At 34.8% G+C, this 14,989-nt stretch overlaps 1 protein-coding gene across 1 annotated transcript in view; it reads left to right on the forward strand.

Moving 5' to 3' along the window:
- RhoGDI (rho GDP-dissociation inhibitor) overlaps nt 1–14,989 on the forward strand; it is a 52,957-nt gene that overhangs the window by 29,855 nt on the left and 8,113 nt on the right. The window lies entirely within an intron of this gene.

Consider the following 14,989-nt stretch of genomic DNA (forward strand, 5'->3'; position numbering starts at 1 on the left):
AATCTGACTACGCCACTGGATTTGTGGATAATATTCCCTTAAAATCATTCATTTGAGTGTAGGTTACGGGAAGTGTATTCTAGAATAACAGAAAATTAAAAATTCATTTTCAAGTTATGCAGTACTTAGTACATTCTTCCGCATAGCCGCTAAAATCAAATTGATTTAAAGCATGGAAATCATTTATTCAATAATAAAACAGAGAGCAGGACAAAAATTGTTCCCTGTAAATTCTTCATAACTCAGCTAAAACAATCTTTTAGAGGAGATATCAATAATTTGAGGAAGCTGAACTCATTATGCAAAGGTTTTATAATAAATCAACAGTAGGCTGTGATTTTGACAGTTAATCATAAATAAAATAATATTTGTTAGTTACGTGCATTTAATAATGGCTTTGCAATTATCATTAGAAGAAAGAATTGAAATTATGAGAATTTCTGGGGACAATTATCATAGTGAAAGAGAAGCAGCTAGGATATTTAATCACAGACATCCAAATCGACTTCCCATTGACAGAAGCACCGTCAGTAAAATTAACAAAACATTTAAAGAAACCGGTGCAGTCAGCAAACATATTTTAAAAAATAATCACCGAAGAAGAAATTTAAACGAAGGTGCTGTTTTAGATTATTTTAGAAACCACCCAAACAGAAGTTTACGAGTCGCCAGTTTGGATTTAAACTTACCGAGAGAGACTATTCGACGATGTCTTAAACAAAACAAAATGAGAGCATTTAAACCTAAATTTCTTCACTCTTTAAAGGCAGGTGATGAAGTGAAACGTATGGAATTTTGTTTGTGGGCACAAGGCGAGTACCTGAATACAAGAAATTTTTTAAACTGCATAATGTTTAGTGATGAAGCTTCTTTCAGCACCAATGGGGTAGTTTCATCGCAAAATGCTCGGTATTGGGCTACGGAAAATCCGCACTGGATCATAAATTGTAAAAGTCAATATTCCGAAAAAGTTAACGTTTGGTGTGGTATAGTACAAAATAGAATAATAGGTCCATATTTTTTTGATGGAAACATAAACGGGCAAAATTTTTTGGAATTTCTAAATAACCAATTATCGGACGAAATAGATGAAATGCCTCTTGCGGAACAAGTAAATTTATATTTTCAGCTCGACGGCTGTTCCGTGCACAATTCGAGGATTGTTAAAGAGTGGCTAAATAACCAGTTTCCAAATCATTGGATAGGACGAGGTAGTGACTTAATTGAATGGCCACCTAGATCGCCTGATCTAACAATATTAGACTTTTTTCTGTGGGGTATTCTGACACAAAAAGTATACAGAACAAGACCAACGAATCGAGCTGAACTCATGCAAAGGATACGACAAGCTTGTGCCGAAATTACAGTTCAACAAATAAGAAATAGTGTAAACAATATTCGGAAGAGATACGATAAATGTATTGAACTTAATGGAGGTTTGGTAGAAGCCAGAAAAATTTGAATGTTTAGTTTTAAATCAATGTTTATCTTAGTATCAGTTTTTTCTTAATGGCAATTAATTGTTGAATAAATACTTTGAAACTTGTTTGTATACATTTTGTTTTCATCAGCTATAGAAGAAGGTAGAGTAAGTTCAGAATCTCATAAAATGTGATTTTCCAGGTGCGCTGTTACAAAAGTACTATTATTTATTATTGGGAAACTTCCAAAAAGCTTACAAGTATGACCATTAATACTTCAAGATTCTATCAAGATTTGGTAAAAGCGCAATTGGGAGATCCCATGACATGAGATTCTGAACTTGGTCTACTACTGCGTAACTTGAAAATGAACTTTTAATTTTCTGTTATTCAATTATTCAATTTTTATTTTAATTTTCACTTCTCGTAACCTACACTCAAATGAATGATTTTAAGGGAATATTATCCACAAATCCAGTGGCGTAGTCAGATTTTTATTACAAAACGCTTGCACCACAAATCTCTCACATTACCATATTTTCAGGAGTTATAACTGTAGAACGCATTGAGCTGTTGACTTCGGATTTTCACTGTACAAATTCACTGGTGTTCTACTTGGTGATGACAGTGTTGTCAGATCTCAAATATGTCTATAATCTGAATAAAAATTACAAACAAATACTTTGTTTCCAAAATTGAAGTTGTTGTAACTTCGTTGTTAACAAATATTTTTTAATGAAAATTTGACAGTTTTGATTTATAACGACTACGAATCCAGTGGTGTAGTCAAATTTGAAAACAAAAATTGCCTAATAAACTTTTGCCGTTTTTGACAAACAAAAAAAACCATAGAGTGCCTTGGAAATGAAACTAAAATTGTGAAAGTTAGTGTCAAGATACAGTTTTTCATGCTTAATATTTCAATAAAAAAAATTGAGATTCATTGAAAAATGCACATTCTACAGGGGTGGTTCCATTTTAAATGGGTCACACTGTATATATATATATATATATATATATATATATATATATATATATATATATATATATATATATATATATATATCTCAAGTCTGTATATAATATATACAGACTTTTTGAATTACCTACTCTGCTTTAAATATAAGAGGAAACTTTCTATTTTTAAAATTGGCAAAGTAGTCAATTACTTCGTCATAAAATCTTCTTTTATATACTCTTTTTCAATTGAAAGAAGAGATATATTACTTAATCTATTTTGAGTCATGGAATTTCTACTAAACGATTTAATTCTTTTCAACTCGACTGACGATGATGTTATGGGAATTGTCACAATTATAGATATAAGTTTATATAACTCAGGCATGCAATCTCTCAAATCATTTTTAAACATAAAATTTAATGAATCTGAAGGAGACTTGCAATTTTGAAACATTTGAGGGTCGCTGTGCATTACGATTAATTCATTTTACAGTTGAATAACATCGAAAAATGGATACTGAGCTATTAAGTCTATAAAAGTTTTTGGGGAAAATCTTTGGTATAGCACGAAAATTTTTCAAACAACAACAAATCAAAGTAGTTTAATTTAAGTAAATCTTCAAATCTAACTTTGATTTGCATTAAAAAGGTGTCCAATATTTCATTATAAATCTGTTTATAATTTTGTCTCAAATCGGGTAATTCTAAATTGGTTTTTTTTTCGGCGCCGGCGGTACTAGAGTTAAATCAATTGATTCGAAAATATTATTAAAAAATATATCGTTATTTCTAAAATTCATCAAAATTTCTGTTAAATTATTTAACCGTTGTTTTGAGTAATTAATATCTATTGATTTATTTTTAAGCATAGAAAAAACAATATCGGTATGTTCAAATATTAATTTAAATATTTCTGACAAGAAACAAAACTTGTGATCATTTAAAATATATTTGAAACCTCTCGCCTCCCTAAGACTTTGGTCGTCGGTTTTAAAATCGCCACTGTTTAGGATAAAATCAAAGACATCAATCAATTTGTCTTTGTTTAAATGCATTGAAATTACTGCTCTAGATATAGAAATCCAACGCATAGCAGCAAAAGTTGGCATTCGGCTACTACATATTTCATTTAAAACATGGCTTCTTTTGGTGGATTTTGAAAAGAATGCCGAAAATCCAGACAAACTTGAAAAAAATACGCGGCAATCTTTTATGTTATTGCACGCTTTGCTTAATACTAAATTTAGGACATGGGCATGACGATGCGTAAAAAGTGCATGAGGAGCTGTGGACTTTATTTTATTTTGTAAACCATTTAAATGGCCGGCCATGACCGCAGCCCCATCATAGGTTTGCGCAATTAACTTTTGCCTAAAATTATAGGTGTCACACGTAGGTACTAATTAAAAAATTAAACAAATCGTCAGCAGTGCGCCCAGATGAAACATCATGAAAACCCATAAAACGTTCTACCACATTACCATCTTTGACATATCTAAAAAACGATTGAAAGTTGTGATGTACAGGTAATATCGGTAGTTTCATCAATTTCTCATGCAAAAAAAGGAACACTTTCAATCTCCTTGCTTATTTTTTCTTAATAATATATGCCACACTGTCTATAAGGTCATTTTGGATGGTTTTTGAGGTGCCCGAAAAACGCTACCGTTTGAGAAAGTGCCAAATTGTGAATCATATTTGCTTCATAACATTAAAAGTTCCTTGTAGTTGCCGCGATTAATCGAATCTTCGGTTTCATCGTGTCCGCGAAAAGCTAATTCTTGAGAACTCAAATAAATCGTAATATCGATAAGTCTAAGAAATTATGGCCTCTTTTTGAGCTGTATCCAAAGCTGTTGCTATATTTTTAATTTGCTAAACAATTTTAATTAACAAGACGAAAATATGTGCTTCTTAGAAATCTTAGATTTAAAATGTCTTTCTGTAGAACGAGGTGAATTTTTTAAATCGGAGTATCCTATTTTAGACCACGTTTGGTATTCGGTTTGTACGGAAAATAAAACACGGGGCCAACAAAAAAGTTTTTCTCGTTTAATGGAGCCGGTTAACCAATCGCATTTATCGTACCAACTAATATTAAATCCTCGATTTTGTCGATTATCTGACGCTTTAATTGAAATCAAATTTGGTTGAGGCCTTCCCAGAGTTTTAATAATGTGAAAATAAGATAAAGACTCAAAATTATTTATCAGCAATCGACTATATCGTCCAACTTATCCATAATAAATGGAAAAAAACTTACCGAAAAATGAAAACCTCAAAACACCTTGAAATTGAAAGAAAACACGTTGAAAACACATTAAAAATATTACCAAAAAGCATTGCTATTAAAATACTGCCTATTTTATACACAAATAACGAATATTATCAAGAAACACTAAAACAATGTACCGAAATATTTTTCAGTCCCGGTCCGTCACGGCATCCCGTCCGAATAATTAAATAAAAAACGAACGCAGTCGTACACTAACGAAGACCAACTGGAGGATAGCCTCCTCTAACGCTATAATTTCTGCAACTAAAATTACAAATCGCGTATGTCGCTGGCTGGATCAGTCTCGCGGAGCTTGTGTTTTTTAAAGCGGTTGGAGGCTTGGGTCCCTTGCAACGTATGGCATGTATTATTTCGGGTTGATGGTTTCTTCGTTATTCGTTCGTGGGCGGTGGCTTTGAGGTTTGTTGATGCAGGATACAGTGTGGTACGTACTACGTGGTGAGTGATAGTATTTTTTCGGGCATATTATATATTTATATTAAAAATTAATAGTATAAAGTAATGATACCCAAGCATTTTTAGAAAAAAATAATCAATTATTTGTCAATATCTTTCAATTTATTGCGATGAACTGCCTCAAATTTTATGGGGAGGCTAAGCCTCCTCTGACGAGCCGCCGCTGTTGGTATGTCAGAGATATCAAATTAGGGCAGATGCACCGTTTGTGGCCAGCCGCGAAAAGATGCTTGAATCTTGAATATTTCTCTTTGGCGTAGAAATAGCCAACATTTCAGTTCTCCCACTTCTTTGATATTATTCGGACTATAAATGCGACGTTCTGTGTTTTACGCACTCCACAGTTCAGTGTAAATTCAGCTTTCGTTGGTGATGGTGGCATTTCATGTTTTACTTAAGGAATTTGTTATGAAACATAAGGTAAGTTCAAAGCACATTTGATGAAATTACATGAGACTGATGGTTGTCATAGGTGTTATTTGACTTTTGTTACTCATTCCTAAGTAATTTGAATTGTCACAAGGAGCTTTGAAACCTTTAAATATTTAAATTAACAGTGGCCACAAATGGTGCGCGAATTGGCTGGTCGTTCTAAAAGTAGCCACAAATGGAACACGAAATCTAATTGTGGTCACGTGATAGAAAGAGATAATGATTCTCAAACCAACAGCATGAGAAAAGGACGAAAAGGTGGAAAAATGACTTCAAGAAAGTTATTCCAATACAGAGATAATGCCATGCGAGAAGCTTTGAAAGCAGTTAGGGAAGAAAACATGCACGTCGCTACTGCTGCCAAAAAATTGAGCGTGCCAAGAATATCTTTAAGAAATAGACTAGAAGGCAAAACGGCTGATGAGTGTAGACGAGTTGGACCTGAATGTGAATTGGGACTGGTTACAGAGAAAAAAAATTGTAACTTGGATACTTGATAGTTCCGCTAAGGGTTTTCCTATGAATAGAGAAGGTCTAATGTATTCTGTTCGAAGAATAATAAAAGAATGTCAAGTAGATCAAAAGGTTATGAAAAAAACACCAGAAAGAAAATGGTTTGAGTCGTTCTTGAAACGTCATCCAGAAATTAGTCGAGTACACGCCGAGTTCATCAACAAAGGAAGATCAGCAGTTTCCGAAAGTCGCATACGACGTTGATTTAAAGAAACTAGAGAACTATTAGGCTCAGACCGTGAAGCATTGAACGATCCAAAACGCATATTTAACATGGATGAGACTGGCATTTTTTATCTCTCAAAGGTAAACTGGTCCTCGGTCCTAAGGGCCAAAACATTTACGACGTCGGTACGTCTGATAAGGATAATGTGACAACATTGATGACAGTTAATGCAGAAGGAAAAATTGCACTGCCACTCACAATCTACAATTTTAAACGATTACCAAAAGTATATGTTACATCCGCTCCTAAAGACTGGGCTGTTGGGATCTCCGATTCAGGATGGATGCAGAGCAAACAATTTTACGAATATTCTGCGAATATTTTCATAAGTTTTTTGGGCTCTAATGCAATTCCAAGGTCAGTTATCGTGTTTATGGATGGACACGCTTTCCATTTATCTTTACATCTAAGCAATATATGCCGTGCGAATGGTATAATTTTAATTTGCCTACCACCAAACACTACACATTTGATGCAACCATTAGATGTCGCCTTCTTTTATCCCCTGAAGCAAACCTGGAAAAAAACTACTAAAAAATGGCTGTAGAGTCCAGAAGAAAAAACTACCCGTTCAACTCCGGTTCTCTCAGTTCAATGGAAATTGTCAAATGAGTATCTACTATTCGTACAGCGATTACTGCAAACCCCAACAACAATACGATTTATCGGCAAAAACTTTTTTCCTTTTTATTGACGTTAGTACATTTTCAAAAATTGACAACTCTTCTGACAGACATAGTATTTTCAATATAAAAAAGCATTACCTATACAGAGGGTAGTTTGTGACAAAACTCAAAATATATTTCTCAACGTTTTCGTAACATTCTCCCACCTGAGAAATATTATTATTCGTAATATTATTTCTCACATAACATCAATTATTAAATCTGGCAGGTTTTTTCGAAATTCTGCCACTACGCGTTTCCATGGCGAAATCGGATACTCTGCTTTTAGACACTCCCGATTCGTCCGAATGCACTTGCGGAACACTATCGTAAACGGATACTCTGCTATTTGAATTCACTCCCGCACTATCATCTTCTTCAACTGGAAGACATGGCGACTGGGATTCTTCTGCAACATGTTCCGATCGTGATTTCACAGAAACATCCGGATCCAAGCATTCCAAAGGATACAGCTTCTGTACTGGTCGAAGAATTTGACCATTCTTAGTTTGAACCCGAACCAGGCGAACTACACCATCTTTCCCAGGTAAAAGTTCAATAATTCGACCCATTGACCACACAATGCGCTTCTGATTGTCGTTACCCACCAAAACAATCTCACCAAGGAATGCAGTTCGTGATATCTTATTTGATGCAGTTTTCAGCGTTCCCAAATATTCATTTCTAAAACGTCGACGCAGATCATCTCTCAATTACTGTTTGTGTATCATTTTACGACAGAGAGACTGTCTATTTGAACACAATCAGGCATACCATACTCATTACCAAGATAATTTAAAAGCATAGCAGAAGTCTAGGCAACTAGATCTGCTGGATCGTTAGATACGTAAGTAATTGGTCTACTATTTACTACAGCTTCACACTCGCAAACCAAAGTTGTTAAATCTTCATAGTCCAGAGAAGCCCGACCCAACACTTTTCGGGGAAGAGTCTTTAGAACACCAATTAAACGTTCCCAGAACCCACCCCACCATGCGGCTGTCGGAGGGTTGAAACGCCAAGTCAGGTTTTCGAAAAGCATTTTGGAGACCAACGAAACATCTACCGTTGTCACTATAAATTGTCTTAGGCCGACCTCTGCGAGCAATGAAACGTCTCAAAGCCAACATAAAAGCATTAGTTGACAACGAAGTAGTTAGTTCGAGGTGTACCGCACGATAAACGGCACAAGTGAATAGACAAATGTAAGCTGTGTCTCCGTTTCTCAAAAACAAAGGTCCAGCAAAGTCGATACCTGTTATTTCAAACATTGGTTTTGTGTAATGCTACATCTAAATCTAAGCTTGAATTGGTAATTTTATATGACCAGATCGAGACACAGATTCGAGCGTTAGATACTTTAGGCATTACATCAGATAAGTGTTCTGCGATGCTTTTTCCTCTCATTGAGTCATGCCTCCCTCAAGATTTATTGAGAGCATGGCAACGTTCCCCGCATAGATTTGAACCTGAATATTCAGGAAGTGCTACAAATGACTCAATGGAGTCAGGTCCGGGTAAGTTAGACACTCGTCTTAAAAACCTCATGAAGTTTCTGAAAACCGAAGTTGAAAACGAGCAGCGTATTTCATTGGCTTCGGAGGGTTTCGGTTTAGTCGATCAAGGTAACGCCAGTGCTAATTTATCGAGAACTGTTTCGAACTCTTCGGCTAAGAAAAATGTGAGTTCACCGGTACCCACCGCCGCAAACTTGGTTAGTTTCAATTCAAATTGTGCATTTTGTGGGGGTTCTAATCACATTGGTGAACACTGTTTCAAAGCACAAAAGATGTCTTTGGATGGATAATAATGTGCCCTGATTTGCCTAGTAACAAGGAGTCTCTTGATACTCTTGATCATAGTAAGAAACCAGAGGTGGATCCTAACATTGACAAATCTCTTGCCACCTACAACAATTCACGAACCCATGTAATTTTGCAAACTATGAGAGTGAACATATTTGGTGCTAATGGGTCAAAGTACGTAAGGGCTCTGATCGATAGTGGTTATCAACGATCATACATTCTTAAGTCAACTGCTGAGAGTTTGGGATGCCAATCAGTGGGTAAGGAAAAACTTATTCATTGTTTATTTGGGGGCTCTCAAAATGAACGACTTCATGAATGTTATGTGGTCAAAATAAAGAATCAAAATTATTCATATAATTTAGAGGTTTCAGACCAACCAATAATAAGCAGTGAGGTTTCGCCTGTCTGTTCTGGACCATGGATTGAAGATCTCAGAGATCTCAATATTGAGTTGTTAGACATTGGATCTGCTGGACCTATTGAGATTTTGATTGGTGCTGATTCAGTCAGTCAAATCTTCACAGGAAATCATCACTCATTATCCAATGGTCTAGTAGCCTATGAAACTTTATTCGGTTGGGTTCTTCTTGGAAAAATACCAATGCACAACAATCTGAATATAGCCAACTCTTTGATCGGGTCAACCTTGTCGTTTCTAGTGAAGGATTCCATCATCAGTTCTTTATGGGATCTTGATGTATTGGGTATTGAAGAACCAAGCAAGCTCAGAACACGGGAGGAATTGGTATCAGTCGCCAAAGATATTTTTTTAAACATCGTGACAATTAACAACGGAGGTCGTTATGAGGTCCGGTTACCCACCACTGTCAAAAAATGATCACCTTGCCAAAAGGAGACTACACAATACTCTTCAAAAATTACAGAAGCAAAATCTTGTTCAATCTTATGACCAAGTCTTTAAAGGGTGGCTAGAGGAAGGAATAATTGAGATAATTCCATCTGAACATAACAAAAGCGGCATTCATTATCTGCCTCACAGACCAGTCATAAAAGAAAATAGCCTTACAACAAAAATCCGACCTATGTTTGATGCGTCTGCTCATGAAAAAGACAAGCCTTCTTTGAATGATTGTTTGGAAAAAGGTCAAAATTACATCGAATTGATTCCGTCAATTTTACTTAAATTTAGAGAGTACAAGTTTGGAGTAGTTTCAGACATCCGGAAGGCATTCTTGCAAATTAGTCTTCACGAGAGAGATCGACATTTTCTTCGCTTCTTATGGGTTGATCAAGATGGAAATGAGTTGACCTTTCGCCACTGTAGAGTTGTTATCGGCGTAAATAGCAGCCCTTTTCTCTTAGGAGCAACCATTGAACATCACCTTGAAGAAATGTCAAGAAGGACTGAAAGTGGCGACATGAGATATTCCCGTGAAGTAATATTGAAGCTGGCAAATAAAGGATTTTATGTCGACAACTGCATTACAAGTGCTTCTGATGAATTGACACTCAATATGTTTTTGCAAGAAGCCACTATGATTATGGCAGAGGGTAAGTTTGACTTAAGAGGGCGGGAGTTCACTGGAAAGGACAGTAACTACAACAATGAAGATGTAGTACCTTTGCCAGTATTGGAATTGATGTGGGATCCAGGATCTAAACATTCTACAGTTCATCAAATCATTTTTCAGGAGCACGTACGGTCTTGTCATGTAGGAACTCAAGGATTGTTGAGCATTCTTCGAGAGCGGTATTGGGTACTAGGTGGACGTCGTGCCGTTCGATCTGTAATTGTTGAATGCTTCACGTGTAGGAAATTCAATGCAAAAAAGTTTACTGTTAACTCCCCACCATTACCAATCGATTGAGTTCGCGATGCCAATGTGTTTGAAATAACAGGTATCGACTTTGCTGGACTTTTGTTTTTGAGAAACGGAGACAAAGCTTACATTTGTCTATTCACTTGTGCCGTTTATCGTGCGGTACACCTCGAACTAACTACTTCGTTGTCAACTAATGCTTTTATGTTGGATTTGTGACGTTTCATTGCTCGCAGAGGTCGGCCTAAGACAATTTATAGTGACAACGGTAGATGTTTCGTTGGTCTAGAAAATGCTTTTCAAAAACTTGACTGGTCTAAAATTTAAGTAAAATTGACGGAATCAATTCGATGTAATTTTGACCTTTTTCCAAACAATCATTCAAAGAAGGCTTATCTTTTTCATGAGCAGACGCATCAAACACATGCCGGATTTTTGTTGTAAGGCTATTTTCTTTTATGACTGGTCTGTGAGGCAGATAATGAATGACGCTTTTGTCATGTTCGGATCTCAATTATTCCTTCCACTAGCCACCCTTTAAAGACTTGGTCATAAGATTGAACAAGATTTTGCTTCTGTAATTTTTGAAGAGTATTGTGTAGTCAATTTTTGCCAATGTACTAACGTCAATAAAAAGTAAAAAAGTTTTTGCCGATAAATCGTATTGTTGTTGGGGTTTGCAGTAATTGCTGTACGAACAGTAGATACTCATTTGACAATTTCCATTGAACTGAGAGAACCGGAGTTAAATGAGTAGTTTTTTTTTCTGGACTCTACAATGGCTATATGATCATGAAGGTAGAGCTACCCAGAAAAAGGATATACCTATTTCATTGAACTCAATCCTTACTCAACAAGATTTCTCTCAAACTATAATTTCGGGATTTAGAACATGTGGACTTTATCCATTTGATGAAGATGCTCCAAAATACGAAAATTGCATTAAGAAGGATTTACCAAATGAAGAACAAAACACCGTTCCGACAACACCTGTGAAAAATGACAAACTAGCTCATTTTAAATTTCTAGAGGAACACATTGATCCCCTTGTATTGCAAGATTTCAAGAAGTCCTACGTCAAAAATTATTCTCATTGGCAAGGAGAAGAGCGATTTTTAGAACTATATAATTTATGGCAATCAGTCAAAGATTATGCGAATTCTGAGAAACACGCAAATGAGCCGCTGGATGCTGTAGAAATGATAAACGCAGAAAGGGATCTACTATGAGACGATAGACGTTGATGAGCAGATAGGCATCGAGCAACTATTTACGAAAAAACCAGAAGCCACTGAGGAACAGATAGATATCGGGGTACAGAAAGTCATCGAAGAACAGACCGGGATCAGAAGGTCATCGAGAATCAGACGAACACCGAGGATGAAAAGGATATTGAGGAACAAAAAGATATCGAAGAACAGAAAGGCATTGAGTATGGCACATGCACGGAAAAACAAACAGGCACCGATACTGAGGTACACATAGACATTAAGGAACAGCAAGCATCGAGATAAGCATAGAAGAACAAAACACATTCGAAAAGCAAACAAACATGAAAGGAAAGATGTACAACGTAGAAGAAAATATTGATAACGACATAAAGATCCGCGAAAAATCAAACATCGAAGTAGAGAATACAATAAAACCTTCCGACGAATTAAGAATTAATATCCTCCAGAATATTACTACTAAGCCAGGTCCGAGAACTAGTGGTGAAGTCATTACAACGACAACAGAAGTCGATGAAGATACAAGGTTATTGAAGAAACGAACAGTTAGTGAAGTCCTTAAAGAAGTTCAAACATGGCCTGACGAAAATACGACCCCTAAAAACGCGAAAAAGGCTAGGATTAGTCTTCCATCGGTGGTTACTTCAAATAAATGGATTGAAATTTTAGAAGCCAAAACGAACAGCTGTAAAGAAAATACTGCTGTTAAAAAAAAACAGGTCAACAGAAGACTATTAAAAAGAAACGTAAAGAAAATATTGTTAAGATGACTACTACAAAAGAAAATGTTTCGGAAAAAGATATTTCTAACAACATTAGCTCTAGAGGAAGTCATTGTGAACGAGAGCATGATAAAAGTACCAAAGATGTTAACAGATAACAAAAATCTACTAATGACTTAGTTTTCAGTGTAAATTCATTTGTTATTCTCAAATATGATAACAACTTTTATCCCGCTAAAATTGTTGACAAGGATAATAATGGAGAATATTACTGCTGTGCAATGCAAAAAAGTGGGATAAATCATCCAGCGGACCTCCTCTGATATGAAAGGAAGGATATTATTCTGAAAATAAATGAGCCTAATATCATGAATACAAGAGGGGCTTTGTCAGTTCCTGAAATGAAGCAATTCCTATAATAATTTCTTTATTAGGTATATGTATCTGTTTGTTATTTTTGTTGTTTTCAAAGTAAAAATTGAATATTATCACACTTAACTCTGCATTTTACTTATGATTTTTAATAAAATATGTATAAAATGATTATTATATAGGTACCGATCATCCTATGGCTCGGTCTTTGAACACTCAGTGGCCACAACCGGATCTCTTCCTGGCCAGAATTGGTAAAAAGGTGGCCACAACTGGCGAAATTGTATTCTACTAGAATTAAATCTCTTTCTAACCCGTATACCATATTATTATGCCAGTCTTTCAAAATCAACAACATTTACAGTTTCCTTTAATGTGATAAAAGTGAAAAATTGACATGTAATTAATGGTTTAGCTTTTATCGACGACACCAAATTTCTTAAAGTGGCTATAAACGGTGCATCTGCCCTATATCACATTAAACAATGTAAGTGTGAACTAGTAAAATTCATCATCAATATTATTTAAGTAGGTAATGAAAATAAAACTGTCTATTTCTTTTCTACTAATATTCTGACATTTTATGAGAGTGAATGGTTACTGTATTTAATAGATTTTTACTACAAAAGATTTAAAACCATAACAAATGGTTTGCCATACAATAGCTTTCTCAAGCATCACTCCTGCTTGAGGAAGCTATTGTGTAGTAAAACACTTGTCTCGATTTTGTGAAACTTTCATGGTAAAAATCATACAGTAAACTGTATTGATACGTTTTAATATGGATTATCAACAAGTATCTGCTAGTTCCATTTAATTTTTTCAGCTACCATAAACTGAAGGCTTCTGCCTTCTGTTAAAAATGAGTATAAACTGAACAGTTCTTGTGCTTTTCAATTATATGGTAGTTTAGTTATATATGTTTTTGCACAACTGAGAAAAAAGATAGTCAGTAAGTTTATGCATTGTTAAAAATAATACAAAATGTAGAGAAATTACTGATATAAAATATTTCAGTATGAAGAGTATTGTCGATTGTTCATTGGTGTTATGTGGAGATTATCGATACATATTATTTGTTTATATAGACCTCCTGAAAGCAATATTGAAATGATTTTTGAAATACTCAATTCCATTTATGAATATACACCAAATAAATTTCAGAAGTACAAATATGTATCAATTTATTGGAGAAATAGAAAATACTTTCTGGATAATATTATTAACATTTATATGGAGTCACAAAAAGTTGATCCAACATGAAAATGGGCACTACTGGACAACAGCAGTATTGGGCTTGTAATTATCATAGTCCATATTCAAATCATGGTTTTTCTCTAAAAGGTGGCAAACATAGTTCAAAACTTTTGTCAGTTTATTTTTGTGATTGGGAGGCCTTGAAAATTTTTCAAATTATTAGTTTCCAGTTCTATTGTAAATTTTATTGACGGAAATAGAATTGATGTTTTGAAAAAATGACTGTCATTGTTGGTGTTCTTGTGAGGCAGGATATAACATCGTCAACATACCTATACCAATAAATACATTTTTGGAAAATTTATTGTAGCTGAATAGTTTTTTCGAAGTTGTCCATGAAAATTTAAGCAAGGAAAGGGTTCCCCATTATGAGCCCTTCTTTGTTATTATATATTGTTATTGAATTCAAAATAATTTTAGTCTAGACATACTGACAATAGTGACAGGATATCATAATGAATTTATGATTTTTGAATAGTCTTTCAACTATGAGTGTGTAAACAATCTTCTGAAGGAATGCTTGGGAATAAATTTGTAACATTGAAGGAAACCAGTTTCGAATTAGGTGGAAGGCGAATATTAAAATGTTTATACTGTACAATGATGAGAATTGGTATTTATTTATCAGAAATGGTATTTATCAGAAATTAGGGAATTTCATACAATGATGCTGTAAGAGAGAGATACGTTTATTTAAAACATATTCCTCTTGACACACGTTTTTGGGCTATGTTAAAATAATATAAAAGAAGTGTATCTTATCTATATAAAATAAAATGTGGAACAAATAAGTACTCTTCAAATAAATTTTCTTTAAAAATTTGTTATTTTGTAAAGAGATACTTCAAGTG

The sequence above is a fragment of the Leptinotarsa decemlineata genome, unplaced genomic scaffold (genome assembly GCF_025532065.1).
Source record: "Leptinotarsa decemlineata unplaced genomic scaffold, Ldec_3_MD MMD2_tig00026358_RagTag_RagTag, whole genome shotgun sequence".
Classification (NCBI taxonomy): domain Eukaryota; kingdom Metazoa; phylum Arthropoda; class Insecta; order Coleoptera; family Chrysomelidae; genus Leptinotarsa; species Leptinotarsa decemlineata.